Source organism: Globicephala melas, chromosome 3, assembly GCF_963455315.2.
Source record: "Globicephala melas chromosome 3, mGloMel1.2, whole genome shotgun sequence".
NCBI lineage: Eukaryota > Metazoa > Chordata > Mammalia > Artiodactyla > Delphinidae > Globicephala > Globicephala melas.
The window spans coordinates 20,726,940-20,735,700 of NC_083316.1; the positions used below are offsets into that span (position 1 = coordinate 20,726,940).

The 8,761-nt window shown below is 32.5% G+C and overlaps 1 pseudogene; it reads right to left on the reverse strand.

Moving 5' to 3' along the window:
- Positions 1 to 1,525: 1,525 nt before the first annotated feature.
- LOC115853154 (GTP-binding nuclear protein Ran-like) lies at positions 1,526 to 2,213 on the reverse strand (annotated as a pseudogene).
- Between the last annotated feature and the right edge of the window lie 6,548 nt (positions 2,214 to 8,761).

Sequence of the window (8,761 nt, forward strand, 5' to 3'; positions counted from 1 at the left end):
TTCAATTTTCCAAAAATAGAGATGAAGGGACTCTTGCCTACGAAATAACCAAGCTTACTACCTTTTGTTGAGGGTTACGATTAGCCATTATTTTGGCTCACTTCCTTCAGTAAATCAGACATGAATCCACACAGCCTTTTTTTTTTTTTTTTTTTGCGGTACGCGGGCCTCTCACTGTTGTGGCCTCTCTCATTGCGGAGCACAGGCTCCACGCAGGCTCAGCGGCCATGGCTCACGGGCCCAGCCGCTCCGCGGCATGTGGGATCTTCCCAGACCGGGGCACGAACCCGTGTCGCCTGCATTGGCAGGCGGACTCTCAACCACGGCGCCACCAGGGAAGCCCCCACACAACCGTTTTTTAACTTACACTCAACTCTCCCCTCGTTATTAATGATGTAGGAATAAAAATGGTTAATGGAAGGATGTTATCGCAGAAGGAAATTTCTTGCAACAGCATGGAAGCAGCTTCTTTGAAACAGTTTGTAATTTTTTTTTAAATTTAGAAATAATGTTGGAGATAAAAATCTGTGAGCTCATATTTAAATTTTAAAAAATCTCGGGACTCATAGAAAATAGTTTGAGAGGACAAATATAAAACATCCATCATTCACATTTTGACAACACATATAACATTTTCTTCTTTTTGGTCCTGAGTTTACATTGATACTTCTGATTTTCACTTACATTTCCAAATGCTTTAATCTTTTATAAATAAAACCTAATTTTCTCTATATCAATGCATATTTATATCTTTCACTTTTAACCTAAACTGGGATTATATCTCATTTAATTTTATAACTCTCCAAGTGTTTATTGAACAAGTCAAAATTTTTCTAAGACACAGAAAAAATAATAAATAATGCTGATAGATTTTTCTAATGATAGATTACCCTACTTTCGTGGAATAAACCCTGTTTGTCCTGATTCATTTTAAGTACTACTGAATGGCTTGATATTCTAAGATTTTATTTATATTTTGTCATTTCTTCAAAATAAAATTTATAATGTTTTTGTGCTGTTATAACCTGGTAAGATGATTGGATAAGATTTTTTATATTTTCTATGTTATGGAACATTTTAAATAAAATCGAAACTGTCCCTTGTCAATTTTGTTAATTTATGCTTCACTATAAAAACATCCATTTGCTTATTTTTTTTTTTTTAGATATTTGAAATACAACTTTATTCTGATTCTAAATGGAAAGAAATGGGAATGACAGTAACAAACAAGATTCCACCACTGAATATTGTGATGTGACTATAGCAGTCTTATACGTGAAACTCAAGGAGGAAATAACTGTGTCCCAAAATACATAAATATGCAGGTACAAAAAAAATGAAGGTTTTTTTTTTTTTTAACTGCCACGTTCACTCCGAAGCCCATTCATCTCTTTCAGCATCCCAAAGATTAATCACATGCTCTGCTTAGCTATATAATAAAGAGGCAAACATGTTGTACCACTGACATCACAGGTCAGTTGCCTATAAAACTAGACTTCTGACGCTGGGCTCCAGCTTCACTTTCTCACGGGTCATCATCTTCATCCAGGAGGGCAGTTGTCTGAGCAACCTCTAGATCGTGCTTGTACTGCACTGCCAACGCTGGGTCCATGACCACCTCTGGCGGGGCAAAAGCAGGCATGGCGACAAACTCTAAGTTAGGGTCTCCAATCAGTTTTCTAGCAAGCCAGAGGAAGCTTTTCAAAGTTGTAGTTACTTTTGGCAGAAATGTCATAGTACTGATGATTCTTCTTTCGGTGGAAGACAATTGACTTTGCCTTAACCTTTCTGTCCTTAATGTCCACTTTGTTGCCACACAACACGATGGGGATGTGATCTCTATGCCAGGTCTCTATGCCAGTTATGCACATTCTTGTAAGTAACTCTCGATGTTACATCAAACATTATAATGGCACACTGAGCTTGGATATAATATAATAGCCATCTCTCAATCCACCAAATTTCTCCTGACCAGCTGTATCCCATACATTGAACTTAACAGGTCATCTGTTGGTATGGAACACAAGGGGATGGACCTCAACACCCAAGGTAGCTACATACTTCTAAAATTCACCAGTCAGATGACATCTCACAAATGTAGTTTTACCAGTACCACCATCCCCAATCAATACCAATTTGAACTGAAATTGCGGTTCTACTTGGGCAGCCATGGTGATGCTACTTCCAGAAGCGTCTCTGCGCTCGTCTGACTGAGGGCTCCATTTGCTTAGTTTTTAGAATGCATTTGTCCAAAGTTGCACATCATATTATTTTACATGATTTTATTACCTTTCATATCTGTGGCTATATGTTACATTATTTCATCTTTTCAGTCATAGACAGGCACTGGTATCATACATTAAAAAGAGACAAATATTTATTTGTCAGGTTATATTTTCATTGTTATATTAATTTTATATATTCGAATGTAGTGGATATTTTAATATCCAAAAAGGAGAAAAATATCTAAATGAAAATGTGAACTCCAAGTAAACAGCATTTATCTAACACAAACAACAAATAGTATATAAACAAAGAAAAGAAACCTAGGTTCTAAACCTAGATATCTATGACCTTGAGTAATTTACTTAATTTTCTACGTGACTTACATAATGCTTGTTATTACAAATTGGATCTCAGTAATATCACTCTAAATAGGAAAGTGTTCCCTGGGTAGGGGTGTGTGTGTGTGTGGTGTGAGCACACGTGCATGCACATGTGCGCGTGCATGCACATATGCACATATTTTACAAACTACAAACTACTCAGAACAAACAATAATGCAAAATGGAGAATTAAGCTTTTTACCTATTATAGCCACTGGTTTTGTCAAATGTATACCAAAATCTTTCAGAGATGTAACACATTTTTCCCCCTTAATAAGAGGTTTTTATACCCAAGTATCCAAATCTCATTAACTCTATCAATATGACCATGGGTACATCCTCACTGGGAAAACCTTCCTAGAATTTTCTCATTTGACTAACACTGTACATTGTCTTATTTGATTAAATAATTTAAATCGAATGAAGGATTCCAAGGAGCTCTTTTTTTGCAAAGAAAAAATATTTAACCCTGTAATGAGTGGCAGATACCAATCTTTGTTAAACTTTGAATTTAATTTCTCAAATATAATTCTCTTTGAATGGCACTGTACTTATGAAGTGTCCAAACCCTTCTTGCAAATTATAGATTAATCACAAGGATGCATTTTTATTGTTCAATTTCCTCTAATACAGAAAAAATCATTCAAATAAAAATGTAAAATAAATGGATACAATTAAGTAATCTTATCTTTCTGTAATACTCTAGGTATACTGTATTCTATAGGACCATTGATACAGAGATATTGATAATATCTCAATCACTATTTATTGCTGCCTGAAACAATCACTATTTGTTACGGTCCAAATCAGTCCTGATCTAGTTTATAATAAATCGAAATAGGACCAAGGCATACAAGATATCGCCAAACGTTATTTTATCTACAAAATGAGGATAATTTTAACAAAATGAACATTCTTAAAGGCTTTTTGGAAATAGTTCATACACATTATAAGCATGTGATGCCTAATAGGTTTCTTTATGCTTTACACTATTCATTATTATTATATTAAAATGAATGGGCATAGCAAGAATGGTTATTGTTCAGTCTGAAATGATAGAACACATTTTTTAATCTTTTTCTTTAACTCATATTATTTATTTATTATTATTTTTTAACATCTTTATTGGAGTATAATTGCTTTACAATGGCGTGTTAGTTTCTGCTATATAACAAAGTGAATCAGCTATAGGTATACATATATCCCCATATGCCCTCTCTCTTGCATCTCCCTCCCACCCTCCCTATCCCACCCCTCAAGGTGGTCACAAAGCACCGAGCTGATCTCCCTGTGCTATGTGGATGCTTCCCACTAGCTATCTATTTTACATTTGGTAGTGTATATATGTCCATGCCACTCTCTCACTTAGTCCCAGCTTACCCTTCCACCTTCCCGTGTCCTCAAATCCATTCGCTACATATGTGTTTTTATTCCTGTCCTGCCTGTAGGTTCTTCAGAACCTTTTTTTTTTTTTTTTTTTAGATTTCATATATATGTGTTAGCAGATGCTATTTGTCTTTCTCTTTCTGATTTACTTCACTCTGTACAACAGACTCTAGATCCATCCACCTCACTGCAAATAATTCAATTTCGTTTCTTTTTATGGCTGAGGAATATTCCATTGTATATATGTGCCACATCTTCTTTATCCATTCATTTGTCGATGGACACTTAGGTTGCTTCCATGTCCTGGCTATTGTAAATAGAGCTGCAATGAACATTGCGGTACATGACTCTTTTTGAATTATGGTTTTCTCAGGGTGTATGCCTAGTAGTGGGATTGCTGGGTCATATGGTAGGTCTATTTTTAGTTTTTTAAGGAAAAAACACATTCACATTAGAAAATTGCTTTTATTTGAATATTGATATTTAATAATTGTATCACTTCAAAATGTCTAAATCATACAGATATATAGATATAAGGATAGATACACAAGGATAGATACATAGGTAGATTCCTTATGGTGGTATACTTAACTGAATTTGGGATTAGGAACTATACTGATAGATATACTAAGAGCAGATATTATTTCTATGAATATTTTAAAAGAAAAAATTATTTAAGTTTTATGTTTAACATTTGATATATGAAATATTCACAATTTAAAAAGTAAATGAAATATTTTACAATAAAGTTGTCAGTTATCCTTTATAAATTGTTGGCTTTTTTAAAGAGAATAATCAAATAAATTTTATTTGTTGAAATGTCTATAATATTTAATGCCATCTCCTCTTCAAAATTCCTGATATTTGTCATACAAAGTGTATTTAGTGTTTTTCCATCCTGAAATAAATTTGTGCAGCTTTAAAGCGTGACAGTTACAATTATAGAAGATTTCTGCTGATTTCTTGGATGGATGTTTTTTACTCTCTGATTCCCATGTAAAATAGCATAGAATATGTTCATACTATGAATTCCAGCATGTCTGAGATGGAAAGAAGTGAAAGTGATCAGAATGTTATTAATGGTATTACACTGTGAACATGTACACAGAGGCAATACAACTGGTTCAGGAAGTACTGATCCAGGGATTGCAAATAGTGTTAGCAAGTGATTGAGATTCAGGACAGGAAGTGTTAATTGAACCATGTTAGAGTGAGCCTAGATGATTTTTTTTTTTAAAGAGCAATTTACTTAAAAGGGGTATGCATTCTTTTTAAAATGAATATCTTATTTGCAAATTGAAGATTAAACAGCTTTTGCTCTATAAATAATTGTGGGGGGTGGTAGATGAATGCTTTATTTAAATATTAATTCTTAGCTGTGTATATTTTTTTCAGACATTCACTGAGAAAATTGATTTTGTTATTTAGTACATTCACCAAGCAAAATATCTGTTTAGTCTTAAAGACATCAATCAGGAAACGATATGCATTTTAATCCAACAAATGTATTAGTTTAGACAGTAAATTTTAAATTTGAACCTAAGAAATGTTTTAACATAGCCTAGTAAATCTGCATTTTTATTTAAAGCTTAATTAACTTTACTATAACATAACAAACAATTGAGCAAAGGACTTTGGAAGAGACATATCTCCAAAGACATGCAAATGGCCAACAGGTATATGAAAATATAAAAAGATGTTCAACATCACTAATCATTAAGGATATTCAAATCAAAACCACAATGAGATATTATCATGGACAAGTACTGCATGATTCCACTTGCTAATCAAACTCATAAAAGGATAAAATATAGTAGTGGTAACCAGGGCTTGGGTGGTAAGGGAAATGAGTTGTTATTCAATGGATATATAGTTTCAGTTATGGTAGATGAATAAATTCTATGTGTTTGCTGTATAACATAATGTCTATAGTTAACAATATAGCATTGTGTACTTCAGTAGTTGTTAAAAGGGCAGGTCTCATGTTAAGTATTCCTACTAAACAGAAAAAGAAAAAAGAAGGACACAGAAAACTTTTGGAGGTGATGAATATGTTTATTAACTTGATTGTGCTGTGGCATCATGGGTGTTTGCAAATGCCCAACTCATTAAATTGTACACATTAAATATGTGCATTTCTTTAGATATCAATTAAATCTTGATAAAAGTTAAAAAAAAATCATTAGTATTCAGATAATATAGAAAAACTGAGCAGATAAAAAATACAAATATACCAAGTTCTAAAAAGTAAAACTGACAAGCCACAGAAAAAGGGATTGAAAAAGGTGAATAAATATATAAAATAATAAATTACACTGATAATCAATGTAAAATAAACATTTATATTCTTAATAATTCATTAAAAATTACAAATCTATCTATGTTAGCATAGATAGACAAGAAATGGAAGAAATGTGATTTTTTTATATGGTATTAATGAGGTTAAAATATGGAGCAATCACATATATTGGTCTACAGTTTTCTTTTCCAGTAGTGTCCTTATCTGGCTTTGATGTTGAGATAATGCTGGCCTCATAAAATGAGTCTGGATGTGTTTCCTCCTTGTTAATTTTTTGGAACAGCTTGAGATGGACTGGCATTAATTCTTCTTTAAATGTTTGGTAGAATTCACCAGTGAAGCCATCTGATCCTGGGCTTTTCTGTGTTGGGAAGTTTTTGATTAGTGATTCAATCTCCTTATTTGTTACTGGTCTGTTCAGATTTTCTGTCTCTTCCTGATTCAGTCTTGGGTGATTGTATATTTCTAAAAATTCATCTATTCCTTCTAACTTTTCCAAATTTTTTTGGTGTAGAATTTTTCATAGTAGTCTCTTATGATCCTGTGCATTTCTGTCCTATCAGTTGTAATGTTTTCTCTTTCATTTCTCATTTTATTTATTACAGTTTTCTCTTTTTTTTTCTTAGTTATTCTACTTAAAGTTTTGTCAGTTTTATCTTTACAAGAAACAAGCTCTTAGTTTCAGTGATTTTTTTTGGTCCAAATTTCACTTATTTCTGCTCTGATCTTTGTTATTTCCTTCTTTTACCACCATTGGGCTTAGTTTGTTCTTTTTCTAGTTCCTTGAGGAGGTATAAAGTTATGTTGTTTATTTGACGCTTTTCTAATTTCTTAATAAATGTATTTATCACTACAAACTTCCCTCTCAGAACTGCTTTGGCAGCATCCCATAGGTTTGGGTATGCTGTATTTCCATTTTCATTTGTTTTGAGGTATTTTTTATTTCTTTTAAGGTTTCTTCTTCTTAAGGAGTATGTTGTTTAATTTAAACATGATTTAAAATTTTCCAGGTTTCCTCTTCTTGATTTTTAGTTTCTTACTATTGTGGCTGGAAATGATACTTGGTATTATTTCACTTTTCCTGCACTTGATAAGATTTGCTTCATAGCCTATCATATCCCTGATGAATATAGATGCAAAAATTCTCAACAAAATATTAGCAAACCTAATTCATCAGTACATTAAAAGGATCATATACCATGACCAAGTGAGGTTTATTCCTGGGATGAAAAGTTGGTTCAATATACACAAAGCAATAAATGTGACATACCATATTAATAGAATGAAAGAAAATGTGACATACCGTATTAATAGAATGAAAGAAAATCATATGATCATCTCAATAGATGCAGAAGAGGCATTTGACACAATAGACCATTTTCTCATAATAAAAATCCCCAACAAATTTGGTATATAAGGAACAAACTTCAACATAATAAAGGCCATATGCAACAAACCCACAACTGTCATCATATCCTACAATGAAAGACTGAAAGCTTTTCCTCTAAGATCAGGAAGAAGACAAGGGTGTCTAGTGTCACCATTCATTCATAGTAATGGAAGTCCTAACTAGAGCAATTAGGCAAGGAAAAGAAATAAAAGGTATCCAAACTGAAAAAAGAAGAAGTAAAATTGTTGTTATTCACTGATGATCTTATATATAGGAAGTTCTAAAGACTGAACCAAAAAATGTTGAAACTAATCAATGAATTCAGTAAAGATGCAGGGAAAAAATATACAGTTGCATTTCTACACAATAACAACAAAACATCTGAAAAAGAGATGAAGAAAACTATCCATTCATGATAGCATCAAAAACAATAAAATACTTAGAGATAAATTTATCCAAGGATGTGAAAGATCTGTACAATGAAAACTACAAGATTTTGATGAAAGAAATTGAAGTAGATTCAAACAAATGGAAAGATATCTCTGTGGACCAGAACTAATATTGTTAAAATATCCATGCTAATAAAGGTCACCTATAGATTCAATGCAATCCCTTTCAAAATTCCAAAGGAATTCTTCATGGAAATATAAATAAATTCTAAAATATGTATAGAACTACAAAATACTCTGAATAGACAAAGCAATCATTAGAAAAAAGAACAAAACAGGAGACATCACACATCCTGGTTTCAAACCATATTGTAAAGCTATAGTAATCAAAATAGTATGGTACTGACATAATAGCAATAATATAGATCAGTGGAAAAAAATTTAAAGTCCAGAAATAAACTGCTGCATATATAATCAACTAATGTTTGATGAGAGCCAAGAACACTCAATGGGTAAAAGATAGATTCTTTAGCAAAGGATGCGATGAAGCCTGGATAATCAGATGGAAATAATAATAATAATATTTGACCCCTATTTTACACCACTCACAAAAATTAACTCAACATGGATGAGAGAGTTAAACATAAGACAGACTTGGTACTATACTCCTAAAAAACATAGAGAAGAAGCT